This window comes from Cloeon dipterum, chromosome 4 (genome assembly GCF_949628265.1).
Source record: "Cloeon dipterum chromosome 4, ieCloDipt1.1, whole genome shotgun sequence".
Classification (NCBI taxonomy): Eukaryota; Metazoa; Arthropoda; class Insecta; order Ephemeroptera; family Baetidae; genus Cloeon; species Cloeon dipterum.
Window position 1 is genome coordinate 27,089,710 of NC_088789.1, and position 15,272 is coordinate 27,104,981.

At 40.5% G+C, this 15,272-nt stretch overlaps 1 long non-coding RNA gene across 1 annotated transcript in view; it reads right to left on the minus strand.

Annotated features, from left to right (window-relative positions):
* Positions 1 to 5,041, minus strand: part of LOC135942835 (uncharacterized) — a 110,978-nt gene extending 105,937 nt beyond the window's left edge. Inside the window, exon 1 of the long non-coding RNA XR_010575132.1 lies at positions 4,697 to 5,041. This is a non-coding gene — a long non-coding RNA (uncharacterized LOC135942835). The remainder of the gene's footprint in view (positions 1 to 4,696) is intronic.
* Positions 5,042 to 15,272: the final 10,231 nt, after the last annotated feature.

Genomic DNA, 15,272 nt, shown 5'->3' on the forward strand with positions numbered 1-15,272 from the left:
GGTGATCCTCTGAAAATGAACAAATTTTAAAAGCTTTGCGTCCCATAAACATCGAAAACGAATAGGGGTGCACAAACCTTATTGGAGGAAGCCTTGTCCAGAAAAGGACAGCTTATATTTCAATTAAATTATTTTAATACAATTGTGTTAGTTTTAAATTTCTTTCTTTCTATTTATTTTTTTAAATTATTTTCTCCACAGTAAACTGGAATCACCAGGTGAGAAATTTCCATTGGGAGGCTGATTTTAACTTAACCTTCATGCGATGTGGCAACGCCACTCCATAGAAAGCACGAATTTTAGTGGGAAGAGGGTGGCAGTGTGGGCTTATGAGCGGCATTGCCATACATATTGCTGGAGGTCAGGCTCAAGGGCGTCGCGAAAATAAGCCTCCTGGTCATATTAGCAAGCTACGGAGCCTCGAAGGTTAAAAATCCTTTTGGATTGTTTAAAAATCTTATTTCGAAACCATTATGTATGAAATTAAAAAAAAATATTAAATGATGTCCAAAAGACGGAAATTTAAATTGCTTTTTTTGTTATTTTGTATTTTCAGTTTGTTCTTAAAAAAATGTTAAAAGATCCAAAGTCTGAAACAAACTTCGATAAAAATAGGTATTTTTTGGACAGTCATCGATTATATATTCGAACAAATTTTAAATTTCACCAAATTTAATTCAAAATTGAATTTAATAATCAATTCTGAACTTTTTGTTTTTTGTTTAATTCTGTAAATTTTTTTAGAAAATCATATTTATTGGAAAAAACATTACAAGTCCAGCCAATTCAAAACGAATTGACGGCTGGTGCTCGTTCAGCTGCTGCATCGCAGCAGCTATTTAACAAAATAAAAGTGCGAAAACATTTTTGTATTTACAAAAATAGTGTGCGAAAAGAAGAACAAAAAATTAGTCACACGATGACAACCAATCCTTCACTTTTTTCTTCACTACATTTTTATCTCTCAGGTTTTTCAATTCACGTGGCAGCTCAATCGTTCTTATCAAGGGATCAAAAATTTGTACCTTTCTCAAATCAAGATAGGCTAAAATAATTCAGTCATGAGTTTGATACCTATCAAAACAGTAACAAAGCGGACTTTCTTTGTATGCTATAGTGATTTACAGAACACAATATATCCTCCTTTTTTGTTAGTATTTTCCGTATTTGAAGCACTCTTTCCGAATTCTGATCCCCTCAGTTTATACGAATTGCGATTTTAGAGGAACATGCAAAGCCCTACGTAAAAAGAGTCAACTCGAAGCTCGAAGTGCCATCAAGCTGCTAGCTCCGGCGGTGATCTCTTTGTGCCACCGTAGCAATAACTTTGGATCGACGCATATAAAGTTAGATTGCCTTTGGCGCAAGAGCTGCGCTTAATCCAAAGCTGTAAAACAAAATCAGGTGCAGTGTAAACAGCCAGCGACACCTGAAAGAGTTTGATGGCTGATTGCAGAGGTGCACACACTCGTGAAATTGCAGCTAGCTGTCGTGTAATGGAAAAGCGGCCATTGTGGCCGTTCTCGTCGCGCGCGCACCAGCAAGTATTTTATCTTTTAGTAAAAATATCTGGCGTATTTTAATTACAAGTGGTGCTGCTGGACGCGAGCTTTGTGTGTATGTGTGTTTCCATCTCATCTTGTGCGGCAGCCGTTGTGTTTAGATGAGAAAAAAAGGAAATTAGATGGAAAAAACTTTTTGTTTAGTTGTGACATGAGAGAGAGAGAGAGAGAGAGCGAGTTTATTTCACTCGGGCCGCGCATCCGAGGCAGCTTCCAACTCCAGCAACGGCAATTTATACGGACGTTCACTTGCATGGGCGAAATGTAAAAATACGTAACGTCCGTATATAAAACGACGCCAACAGCACACGCTCGCTCTCGCTCTCTCTGCGCTCGTTTCTTTTTCTGCAAATAATGAAAAAACCCTGAGAAACATAAAACAGAGGCGTGCAGAATTTTTTGCGTCCGGCCAACACACATCACGCGAAATATTTTTAATTTGAATTTTTTACATTGTCCTTGCGTTACTCGCTCTCTCTCTCTCTCCCGCTCACACGCGTATGTCATTTCTGGCAGCAACTTTTTTGATGTTGCTTACCGTGAAATGTGTTTTCTCTAAGCATAAATTAAAAAAGCAGCGTCCGTTCTGTCGGCGGGCCGGGCTCTCTCCGACTAAAATAACAAATTTATGTTTTGAAAATAATTACACGCACGCACGCCGGAGAAAAAGCGCACATGTAGCGACCGCACACACTCGCAGCTTAGAGCCATTTTAATAAATTTTATCATTTTCCATACGAGTAATGAGAAAACCGAACAAACTTCACTGCTGCTGCGGGAAAAAAATTAAATAACGCCCCTGCAAGAGAGAAAATTACTTTTGTATCGCGGCGCAGAGAAAATCTAATAATCACTGGCGGGCGCTGGCATAGCCGCCCTTTTTTAATCTTGCAAGACCCATTATTATTTTCCCATTTTGCAGCGGAAAAACGCGTGCTCGCGCTCCCCGAGAATATATTGGCTCATTATACTGCACGGGGTCCATTTTACGCACACGTACTCGCTGTGATTAAGGAAATTCAAGCAGTAAATCAGCCTGGCGAACCCTGCGGGGGCCGCGGGAAGAGTTATCTCTTGGAATTACCAGCAGGCGAGAGCGCAGAACGGCGCGCGGGCAAACCGGCGGGCCCAGATTTGCATCTCTCGCTGCTGCCGGGGCTGAGAGTGTAATTCGCATTTAAATATTAGGAGAGAGCGGCTGAAAAGGTCATTTTATATCCATTATGCGCGCGACAGAGCTAGGCTTAGGCTCGAGCCAGCCCCTGCGCGTCCGGTGCCGGACTTAATTATATATTCATTAAACATTTTAAATTTCAAATTAGACCGGCCGCAGCTTGGGACACTCGCCTGCTTTTACCTTGGAATTTAATTTTTAAAGAAGTGCCCAAAGTCGGCGGGATTACATGGAAGGCCCGTTTCAAATATTCAGCAGCAGGGTCTGCGAGTCGGATGCCGGGAAAAAAATCTAGTTATGCAGCCGACGAGCAAAGAGAATCTCACCCATTAAAATCTCTGATGTAGAAGCGCGAGCCGAAATTACAGAGATGTTGCATGTGTATGTAATGCAAATCCTCATCCAAATTGTAACGCAGCTAGAATATGTATAAGGGAATTTTAATGTTAATCAACTCAAATGTCATTTCTTTTTGATGCGGGATGCAGGAATATGAATTAATTTGCCTGCTGAAACGAAACATTCGCCGCCTAAAAGTAATTTTTCAAATGAAATTTGCTAGACTTCAACATTCTAAATTATGAGAGGGGCTTTAATTAAACTCTCGTGCTTCCAAATAATGACATGAAATAAATTAGCTTCCCAACTTCTATCCGGGAACGTCAAGCATGGTGAGTTGTAACCCAAGTTGAATAAAATTAAAACACTTTGAAATAGGTGCTTTTTTGACAAAAATGTGAAGTTATTTTAAAAAAGGAAAGCTTGAAATTGGTCTGACCCCCTTTAAAAACATGTTTGAGTCCGAGATCATAAGTATATGGCATATTACAGTCAACATAAAAGAACGATTTAGATTTTAATTATGTTTGCTGCGGCGCAGAAGGCTAACTTTGATACACTCTCTCGCTCACACATCTAAAAGAGATAAAAAAGATTTAATTTAATCGATAAAATAATTTTAAAAATGGCTTGATGAAGCTAAGAGAAATTTAAAAATAAATTAACTATAACACGTTCTCATACCAGACACAGAAAACTGTTTCAGCCCTTCCCATTCAGTCTATTTTTTATAAAGATTTTTTGATTTAAACTATCGTGTCTCTCATAATTGCAATCCATTAATTTTAATGAGATGCTAATTGGAGGAGATAATGTTGATTTGATTGAAGTGCATAAAATGACACTTCACCAACAAGGATATTCTCCGTAAACGTTGTTGTCACTTCAAGTGCGTTGGCTTGTTGATATCAATGAACATTTTATTCAGCAGCATTCGTCAAAGCCGAAGTAGAAATTACAAAAAAGGGAAACATGTAACGTTAAATCTGCCCGATAAGTTCACTTCACCTATCAGTCATTAATTATAAAACTATTTCGAACCACGCCCCTTGAGTAAATTACACAACAAGAGTACTATATAATAAATAATTTAAATCCAATCGATTTCCACCCACGTTTTTCATATATAGTGCCGACTGCCTATGAGCAATTTAATTCGAGTGTTCACGGTGATTGCTGGGCGCGAATCGCGATGGACGGTCGGGCGCGTGGTGCAGGGTTCAGAGGAAAGTGCCGCGGCGCCGGTGGCAGCGGCGGAACCGAGATCCAACGGAGACCGCGCGCGCCGTGATTGGAGATGAATTATGCAACCGGCAACGCCGCGCACCGCCGCCGCCTTATTTTTTCGCTCACACGCGCGCGCGATGAATGACGTCGGAGCCAATAATCAACAGGTGAAAGAAATCCAACAATAAACGACGGCCGCGTCGAAGCGAAATCTAATTTCAGCCGTGTGAATAGCCACCGGGACCGCACAAAAAAAAGTCGGACAGAGAGGTGGCAAATAATCTTTTCCAGCTGGATTCCGAGCGGTTACTCGATATTTAGAAAGCGTGCGCTGACGGCGGAATAAGCGAGACAGAGAGAGAGAGAAATTCAAAGCCGAGCGTATGGTCTTTACCTGCGCTGGATTTTCATCCCGATTTCGGCGTCGGTGTGTTGCACTTGCGGGTCCGGCGGCCGGTCTGTGTATGTGTGTGTGTCGACGGGCGAAATTCATCGCCAACTGGCGCGGCTCGCACAATTGAGCCGGTCTATTGGAGTGCTAGGGCCGTGATGATTGCATGCACTCTATGAGGTTAATGTGTGATGGTGTTGTTATTATATACCGCACACCACGGCTATTATATCATCAAACAACAGATCAATGTCAATGTTACTATTAGCCAATCCAATAATATGCGAGCCCGAGAGTATGCACCACGCCGACCGAGCGACCCAGCGTCCGCCGCACCGACCGACACACCACCACCCACCAACCCACCCTGCCCTCCCGCTGCACATTTCGCCCCACATGTGCGCTATGTACGAGCCCGCTATAAAAATCACGCGTGCCAAACGCGTTTGCCCGGCTCCAACATGCGTGCGACGCAAAATCGCGGCTGCCAAGCGGCTTTATTATGCTTTATTGGTTAATTTGGCCTTTTCTTTGTTGCAGTGCACGGACGACCAGCAGGGAAGAATCGATGGATGCTTGAGATGCATTTTTACATATATAATTCACCTGTTACCTAAATGTTCCAATAAATATAATATTTTAACTAGAAAAACAAGTTCTAATCGCTCAGAATTTTATTTCCAAAACACACCTGTTACATAATAAAAAATATCTCCGATGTCAGATACCAAGTTTAAAGAGGAATGATACTGCAAAAGCCTGGAAAATGCTTGTTTCTAATGCATGAACTCGTCCCTTAGGATTCAGTTAAAGCCTAAATTGACCTAAGAAGCACTGCAATTTTTTTAGAAAATTGGCTGGAAAGTTACTGTGCTTTTCAAATGGTAATGGCTGTCTCCTTACTTGAAATCCGATTTAATTTCAAAACCAAGAGTTTCCTTAACAAGTGGCATACACCGTTGGACAGATCTCGACGACAGGAATCGGAATGTGCCAAGAAAATATGTTCAAGCACTGTAAATTTTGGAGAAAATTGGCAAAATTTGAATTTTTATTGTAGGAAGATCCTTTTTTGTTATTGCAAATGGGTGAACAAATTGTTTATCGATCAATTGTTTATGGCATCCAACAATTCAAATAATTTTCAATTGTTTCCGTGTATCATTTCCATCATTTCACTTTAATAATTTGCTTATAGTAATGATCAAAACTTTCATAAATTTGTTGAAACCAATGTTTCATCGAACTGACGATGATAGAACACCCGTAACAAAATATTTTATCAAATGTGGAAGGTTAAAAGACATTTATGCGTTTTTGTAATGACCAAGGAGAAAGGAAAATTTTTCTTATTACAGCCAGTATTTTATACAACTGGCACAAATGTAAATCATGTTAGCAAACAAAATCTACAACAATTTGACGTTGCAGTTTGCTTGTTAAGTTTTCAAAATAGCTTCATTTATTTTATTTTTCACAACTATTGTTCATTGACCGATTCTTTTGTTAATAAATTTAATTTTCCAATAATGAAAAAAAATAAAGCAAATATTGTAATTGTTACCACTAGTCACATAATTATGCAACCATTTTCATGGACTAGATGATAAGACAATTTTTATTGGTTAAATATTTCCTAGTATAACCCATTCATTACCAAAAGAAATTGTACCACAGATATTACTGTCAGAAATAAAATGTTGGATTTTCGATTGAGATGATTACATCAATTTTACTATCCTAATCCTGTCCAGCTTGAAAATGCGTAAAACTTAATTAATTGACTCTGGATATCTTTTACGCATATCCTTGATTTTGCAAGTGAATCAAACACGCTGGAATATAAAATTACCATACATTTAATTAGAAGAGAGAAAAGGCTCAACTTTGTCCTGGTATCCGCAAGAGTCTCTGCCATAGTTTGTCACGGAGTGTTGAGTTGCAGCATTTCAGCAGGGAGCAATCAATTCAGCAAAATATTCATGCACACGCATCAGTGGCCGCACGCAGCAGAAATCTCTTCAGGCCGGTGCACTCGTCGACTCAACAAGCCAAGTGGAAAGTTTTCGATCAGCAACAGCAGCCAAACGCAAATCCGACGATTAGCAATTGCCTGCAGTCGGCACGGACGCGCGATATCGGTGACAGGTGCATTTTCGATTCTTGGCTCGCTTTTTTTGTTCGCTCTTTTCGTTTTTGGAACAATGCCGACGGACGAGTGCCGGGACGAATGGACGAGCGCGCAAACGGGGCTTTTGCAGAGTTGTGTGTGTGTGTGTGTGTGCCGGTATTCTGTGGGTAATTTATCGGATTCGTGGTGCGTGAATGTTTAAGGGGTAAAAAACACACGCACGCACACATAAAAAGTGCTGCTGCACGCCGCCCTTGCCTGTGAATAAAACAAACAGTGCAAAAAGGACGGGCGCGCCGCCGAGATTTTAGCAGTGAAAAATTTATGTGTTTATTTTTCCTCGTCACTGCTGGATAATCTTTGGGTTCTGAATTTTTGCACTCCCTTGCTTTTGGTTGCAGCTTAAACAAAGTTTCCCACCCAGCTGTTTTTGAAGTTTTTTCCAGCAGCTCTCACTCGCCGCAGGGAAAACTCACGTTTTCGTACTCGCAAAACATTCAAAACATTTGCCCACCGCCTCATGGTAAACAGAAGTTTCAAATCCTGCACCAACCAAACGAGAAACGGTGGAAAATCTCTGACTGTTAAATCATTCTTGCTGTTTTATCAGGGGTTTTTTAAATACCAGTCAGTTTTAATGGGAAATCAATTGTGATTTAACTGAATGAATTTTTAGTGAGTTTGATTTCTTTCGAAATTCATCCGCTGGACATATTTAATTTGAATTTAATCTTTTAATTTTTCTCTATTGGTGAAATTTAAAGAACATTATCAAAAGATTGAATGAGCGGAAATTTTTATAAATTGACAAATAACGTAAGGATGTGAAATTGATCTAAAAAAGAGTTTAAAAAATTAAGGGGAATGAAAAATGGTCTCGAAACTTCAATCATAGGTTAGTAAAATATTTAATTCTGTTGCAATTCCAGAGAATTCGATTAAAATTATATACGCTTCGTCTTTATTCACTCAACATCTGTGGCATGCACATATTTCAACCAATGATTTCATTTCTAAGTTTCCTTTTCCAACGGACATAAGCCGAAACTAAAGGTAGAAAACCCTTTCCAAAACCACGCACGCAACATAAAAAATTCTGAGCCGAGAGACTGCTAAGCACACACCGCGTGCCATCCATCAGCAACACAGTGCAGAAAGCGGAAAGGGCTGTTTGCATAAATCTTGGTGGAGGCTTTGGAGCCTAAAAACACGGTGTTTGCATCTACAAAATTCAGCCGTTTTATCTTCTGGCTCAAGAGGCTTTGTTAGCATAAGAAAAAAGGAGCGCGCTCGCTTCAAAGCGAGCGAGCGCGCGCGTTTGAATTTTGCGCTGGGTCTGCAACCACAAGGGCGAAATTTCAGCTCTTTCCAACAGCAGCAACGAGAGAGCAGCTCTTGTAATTATTTATTAGGCGGGGCCTCCTTTGTGTGGGTGCTGAAGGCTTGAGCACCGCGTAATGGGCACGCTTGCTTTGACCAGTCGAGCGAGCGCCAGATGGGCCGCTGCGTGGTGCTGATGATGACAGGACGTTACAAAGAGACCGGGTCCAAGATGACTTTGAAAACCGACGCTTTCTCTGCCTTTGTTTGCACCGCCGGGATAATTAGCCGCCTACCCGCACCGCTTGCTTTCCTGCTGGTCCCTGCTGAAGGGTCGAGTTCTGCAACTACGAGTTTTAAATTTTTTCCCAGGATAGAGGAGAATTTCCTTCGTGTTAAAGTAGCAGCAAAAGTTCGAATAAATATCAAACAGATATGAAAATAAAGGAGTTAAAATTAAATATTCTCTAGGATGTTAAAATTAAACGGAAATTCTAGTTTTTCCCGCAAGGAGATTGATCGAATAAAGACTAGACAAAGACATATTGATTTTTAAGCAATAAGTATATGCATTGATTTGAGGAAAAAATATTAATTCAAAATAGATAAATAATTCAAGTTCTTACGAATTTCATTTTGTACTTTTCCATGGGTTTGAACAATGCTAGAGTTCAAAATATTAACTCTAGACTTGAAAATCCCGTGTGTTTAAACTTTTAAGAAATTAATCATACAATCAATGAGTAAAACAGTGCATTTACAAATTTATAAAAAAAATTAAAATCAGGATTTCTGTCAAAGAAGTAAGCCAAATGATGTGCGATACGCTCGGAATTTTCTGCTCTGTGACCATTCGCCCAACGGCTACTGAGAGTGGCGTATTTTTACTGGTTCAAATTTTCAATTTAAATTCGGTTAAAATCATTTTGAAATCGACAGCAAAGGATGAATTATTCCATTTTATCGATTATTCCAAATTAACAGACCGTATTTTATGCAGCGTGCGTTGCACATCTGCATAACATGAGGGTGTGATTCATTTTTTAATGAATATTCAGGTCATATATGCATTCCAGGAGGGCGAAAGACCGACCAGTTTTTCGAAGCACGCGTTAATCACAAGCGAGGACGGATCGAGCAGATTCCGCTTTTATTGGCCCGGAACGTGAACAATGATCTCGGTTTAAGTTGTACAATCGGCGCAAATCCCGCAGAGCACATGAAAATATGTTTCCTTATGTGTGCGGCGCGGTGGGCAGCGGGGCTTAAGCCTGGCGTAATCTGGACGCATTAAAAAGGCCGGGAGAGAGAGAGAGAACAGAGAACCCATTGGAAGGGACGACGCCATGAAAGTCCTGCGCGCTCTTATTTCACCCCTAGCCGCTGCGGAGCGAACGCGAGAGAGAAATCGAAAATGTGATGAGGCTGCATGCGCGGGTGAGAATCCCGAGATGCAGACAGGCCCCGCCTTTTTATTTTCATGCCCGTATTCTGGGTGCCTCTCCGTTTCGAGTGACTCTAATCTGGTCAGAAATGTGACTTGGGATTTGTTTACGAACAGCAGTGACAGGAAAATGAAGCGTGCACATTTTTCCCCGACGGACGAAGCAGAGCGGCATTCATGCTTGCTGAGCAAATAAACAACGATCGTGCGAAAAATGGACGGTCGCAGAGAAAATAATGCCCGTCGTGCAGGCACTCTTGCTGCTGTGTTCTGACTGATAAAAATTATTTCCTGCCCATTTCTCACCTGCCGCCGTAAATCATCCAAGGGTTGTGCTCTGTTTGCTGTTTAATTTTTCACGAGAGCGCCTTTTATCAAATTTGCCAGGAAAAAGTGCTCCACACAATTCCATGAGAGCAAACGTAGATATCAATAAGTGAAAATGGGGCTTCCAGATATTAGATTGCCTTATGATATTTTTTAAACCTACTTTTAAATGACAGCCAAAAATTTACTTAAGCTAAACATTTAAGTTTGTTTATTTTTAAATTTTAATATTAACTGAATAAATTCTTAATTTTATTTAAATAGGCAGTAAACATATTTTCAATCGTAATTAAATTTTATTGGTCACAGTAGAGCAGCATTTTTGCTGTTTGTTAAATTAGTTAACAGAAGGTTTTATTTTTAATAAGTTTTCTTTTTAATAAATAACGGTAGACACCACCCCATTAAAACAAGATTAAATTAACATAACATATTGCCTATGTACAACAGTGAATAATTATTAATAAATTTTACAAAGATTGATCAGAAGTACTCTCTTAAGAAATTCATATAGAAAATCAATTAAAGCGTCTTGTAATGAAGTATATGGATCGTTTTATCATTATTTCGCTTGCACTGTTCGCCCTTTCTTGCTTTGAAATCCTTTTATTTAGTATTTTAATTCTATTCGACTAGAGCAAGAATAAACAAGAATATAGATGTTGACCAAAAATCGATAAAACTACAAATCTAAGTATTGCTGCTAATTTAAAAGCTGTTTCAAACTGCCCAAATCATTTAGTTTGTTTTGATTGGATTTTAAAATTTGATTCACACGCAGACCAAGGTTAAATCTAAACTCATTTGCATAAAAACAAGCATACGTCGTTTAATTGTTTGCATATTGTTAAGGATTTTTCAGCGCACAACGCGCGGTATATATATAAAGCAATTGCTGGTGGTCCCAGGGCTGGTGTGTGCTTAATTGAAAACGACCGAGGCAAATCAAAACAAAGCGAGTCTCTCAGGGCAGCTAGCACGAACTGATTCGGTGCGTGTCTGTCTCATCGCACGTCAACTTGCGTCGCCCGCCGCCGAAGCTCCATTTGCTTAATGAAATTAATTTGGCAATAATACCGCGCGCGCCGGCGGAGCCTCTCTCTGGTGCGCACCTATTTCCCGGTTTCGATTAAAGTAATAATGAAAGTGGTGCAAGCGGGCGCCCCAGCGAAAAGTGTTCTCTCGTATATATATATACTTTGCAATAAATGGCGAGCGCTGCGGCACAGAATTCAGCAGAGTGTCCGCCTCATTAACAGCTAAGCTACAGTTACACACACACGCTCATCACAATGCCCCTGAGCTCGGCGCCAGTTTTCAAGTTCAAAGGCAAAAAACCCTGTACTTTGACAATATTTTTTCCATTTGTTCCCGCCGCCCCGGATTTTCCCTGTGGCTGCTGTGAAAAATATTGCAAAGCGAATCGAACGGCTCGCACAGCAAATACAATATGAACTCTGTGGAAACTAATACCCTTCGGGCGTTCAAGTCTCTAATTAAAAGAGCACAAAAATCGAAATAATATGTCACTTAATGCAACATTTTACTCGACAGGCAAACTATTTGTTTCTTTATGCTAAGAATTGGTTGCGCATAAAATATTGACTACCAAACTGTTTTTAAGACAGCTTAAACCAATCGTTAATCAAATTCAAAGTGTTTTTAAAAATCACAAAAATTCTGAATTATATTTTTTTAGTTAAAGCACGATTTTTTTTAAATTCTTCGAATTCAAAAGGATAAAATTGCTCTTCATTTAACTACAGTAAAAATTAGATTTATTTCTGGGTAAATTATTAAGATCAAATTAGGATCAAAATTTAAAGCAACTGCCTGATCAATCAGGAAGATCATCCGTTGGAGCTAATTAAGTGTTAAATTAATTCAATAGATAATTTGACGATTTTTAAGTTTGAGATAGAGCAGAAAGTAAGAGTTGAAGACATTAAAATATAAAAACACAACAAACAATACCTTTAAAAATTATAAAAAAGAAGCACGTTGACACTAAACTTTATTTTCCTCTTGCGGTGTTCTTCCAGCAAGTTCCAGTAGTTGACTGAACCATCATTTTGGACGGTGTGTTCCCGAGGGAGAGGAAAGGCAGCCAAAATAAAAGCAAAACCACCGATAAATCTGGGGGAAAATCACAAAAGTGGGGAGACACGGAATCAAAAGTGACAAAAGGAGCAAAAACAAACGTGAGTCTTCGATCGTCGCGCGCGGCAGGTACAAACAAACCAAACACGTTTCGCGGGAACAGGTTATCTCTGGTCCAGAGCCAAATGAGAAAAAGGGGCGGGTAAATATTTAAGGGTAATTCATCATCACGTCTATCTGCTGATTAATTTTCCTTCGCACACCCCTGCAGACTGATTTTTCATCATTATGCGCGACGAGGAAAGCCTTTCTAAGCCAGTGTGGACAGTTTGGAAAATGAGCTGGAAAGGGGCGACCGGTAAAATGGACACTTTACTTGAAATGAGACGGGCTCAAAATACTAATCAGTGCCATGATTGATGAAAAAGACATTAATATCAACTGCTAGGATCATGCACCATAGAGGAATGACTCATTTTTATACTCAAAACGGAAAAAAGCCTAAATCATCATCAAATTTTTAATCTTTAAACTAAATTTGAGAACTTCCAGTCCATTGACTTTTTATTATTTAAAATTTTACATTCATAACATAGATTAGTTTTTGTTTTAGAAATAAAAATCATAATTTATCATACAAATTGACCGGCGTGAAATCGAACCATTAACAAGGAAAAGAAATTACAAGCCCGTGCGTCTTTGTAGCGATATGCAAAAATCGAGGAGAAGGATCAGATGCGTGCGTTTCAATTACGCATCAAAAATTCGAATTCAGCATGGTCGGTGGCTTTGAGCTGGGAATGTAAAATAAAAAGAGAGCGAACGCTCACACAAAAGACGTCGAGTTATATATATTATCCATATACTGCTGGAGCAGAACGGGGAGAGGAACTGACGTGAAATTCAGCTGGAACGAAAACTAGCTTTTGATCTGAAATGCTGGAGACTGCGTCCGATTTTTGTTCTTATTGGCACAAACAGGTCGGTCGGTCCAGCAGCGCGCAGCATCATCTGCCCGGCCAGACTCATCTTTCTCACGCTCTCCATACGCACTCTTTTTCCAGTGGCAGGGTAATACCGGCGCGTCACGTTGAAAGTGATTGATTCCTGCTGCTGGAGAGGGACGGAGAGATTTTTGTAAAGCCTGCATGTGCGTATACATAGTGTTTCGTGCGTGAAAAGCAGCAGCAGCGGCGGCAGCAGCGGTGGAGCATACAGAAAAGCGCCAATCAAACGCCAAAGTAAATTTTCTGTGGGCGGCTGGCTGGAAAGGCGGATCAAAATTTCACATTTTCCACGTGAAGCATTAAAGATGGACAGCAAATTTCATATTTTAATTTGATCAAAAGAGCAAAGGTACAATATTCGTTTTCGCTATAGGCTGTGCGCGCGTTCTCTCTATACCGTTGGGGGAAAATTTCCTCTCTCACTCGCGCGCGCTCTTTTTCATTCCGTACACGTGCTGGATAATAGCAGACGAGGATCAAACTGCTGAAGGACCACTCGCTCAGAACGCTATTTCAAAAGAATGGGTTTTGCTCGAAATTTTGCGTGCAAAAGCCCTTTTTTAAATACGAAATTGTAATTTACGCGAACGTTAGCTGCGAGCGTTTCCTTGCAGCGCTGATAAAATACACCGTCGTTTGTAATTCAGAGCGGCGAACGCTTTTGTACTCTTTAAGCCGCTCTCGCCGTTTTGATCGAAACAATAATCATATTTCTCTGCTTCATATAATGATGTACAGAAAGGGCAAAAGCTACTATGCAAATCAAGAAACACAAAAAATAATTAGTTTTAAAACTCAATTTAAAATCCATATGTTTCGGTAATGATTAATATTCTAATTGAAACACAAACAAGGAACCACGCATTTTTTGCCTATTTATTAAAATTAATTGTAAACATGCGCAATTTTAGAAACAAAAACGAAACCAGCAGTGCCGTTTCTTGCTTGCACTCATATTGCATCTCCTCTAATTATAGAATTTGCCCGTGCGAGTGTGCTTAGCTGCAAAAACACGCATTGTTTAAACAAATGCGGGGAGAGTCGCTCAGGCGAGAGTGCACGAATTTTTGTTTTGAGAGAAAGCACAGGCCGGCGGCAGTGTAGGCAAAAACCACTCGCCCTCCATCTCTTCGGCCGTATAATCACTCGCGTCGAGGCGAAATTAAATTTTCCCTATGTTTATCGTCGAGTCAAGAGCAAAAAAGGGCGCAAAAACAATTTTTGCTCCTCGCCGGACGGACGGTCGAGCGGACGCCGTGACGTGTGCGTAATGAGAAAAGCGAAAAAGCTGGGGACGCGCCGGCCTGCAGGCCGGGTTTTCGGGTCCGCCACGCCACTACTTTTTGTTCCTCGGCATTAACACGCGAGGCAATAATAAATTCTCCTTTTTGTTTGAAACAAAGATGTGACGCTTTTGGTTGGTCGGTCGGTTTTATCTCTGTAGCAACAGAGAAGGAATTACATTTTGCCAGGGAGCGCCGAGCTGCTGCTGCTGCTGCTGCTGCTGGGCACCGCTCTCGGGATGCTGCTGCTACATATAAAATACATTACCCGCATACGTACTATATGTACATACTTGCACATACACACACAGAGCACCACCACCACCAGCAGCAGCAGCAGGGATAAAAGAATGGCCGTGCAGTAATCAATGTGAACGCTCTGCCTTTGCCGCAGCTCGTGCTCCCTCCTTGCCATGGAAATTCCCTCCGAGTTGGTTATTAAAATCTTTCCCGGAATTGCACGATAAAGCGGGCAGTACCTGGCCTTTCACTCTGCGAATATCACATCATGCCAGAGTGTGTTTAGATATTGTTCCAACTTCGTCGTCGATTGTGATTTAGCTAGAAGAGAGAAGTACGGACGTGAAGGCTGAATCTCCCTTTTGTGCCCTCATTCCGCACACTTTTAATTTGATCTGATTTCTATAGAGTTGCCTCTGGTGAAAGGATTCAGATTTTGAAATTCATTTATTCACGAAGTGCGTGCAATTTCATCATTCCCTTCAGACACAGAGTAATTTTTCCAAAAAAAATAATTATTGTTAGCTGGACTCATTGAAATAATAAGTACATATACAACAACAGAGCGGAAGAAATAAATCACCCTAATTGGCCATCCATCTCTGCCCTAAGGGTGGAAGGGGGTGTGCGCCCGTGCGCCGTTGGTGGAGGTGCATTAATTTCGCCTACCTGCGCCCCCAGGGGGTGGACCGAGTCTTTCTCGCCGGCTGCAAATTAGTCCAATTAT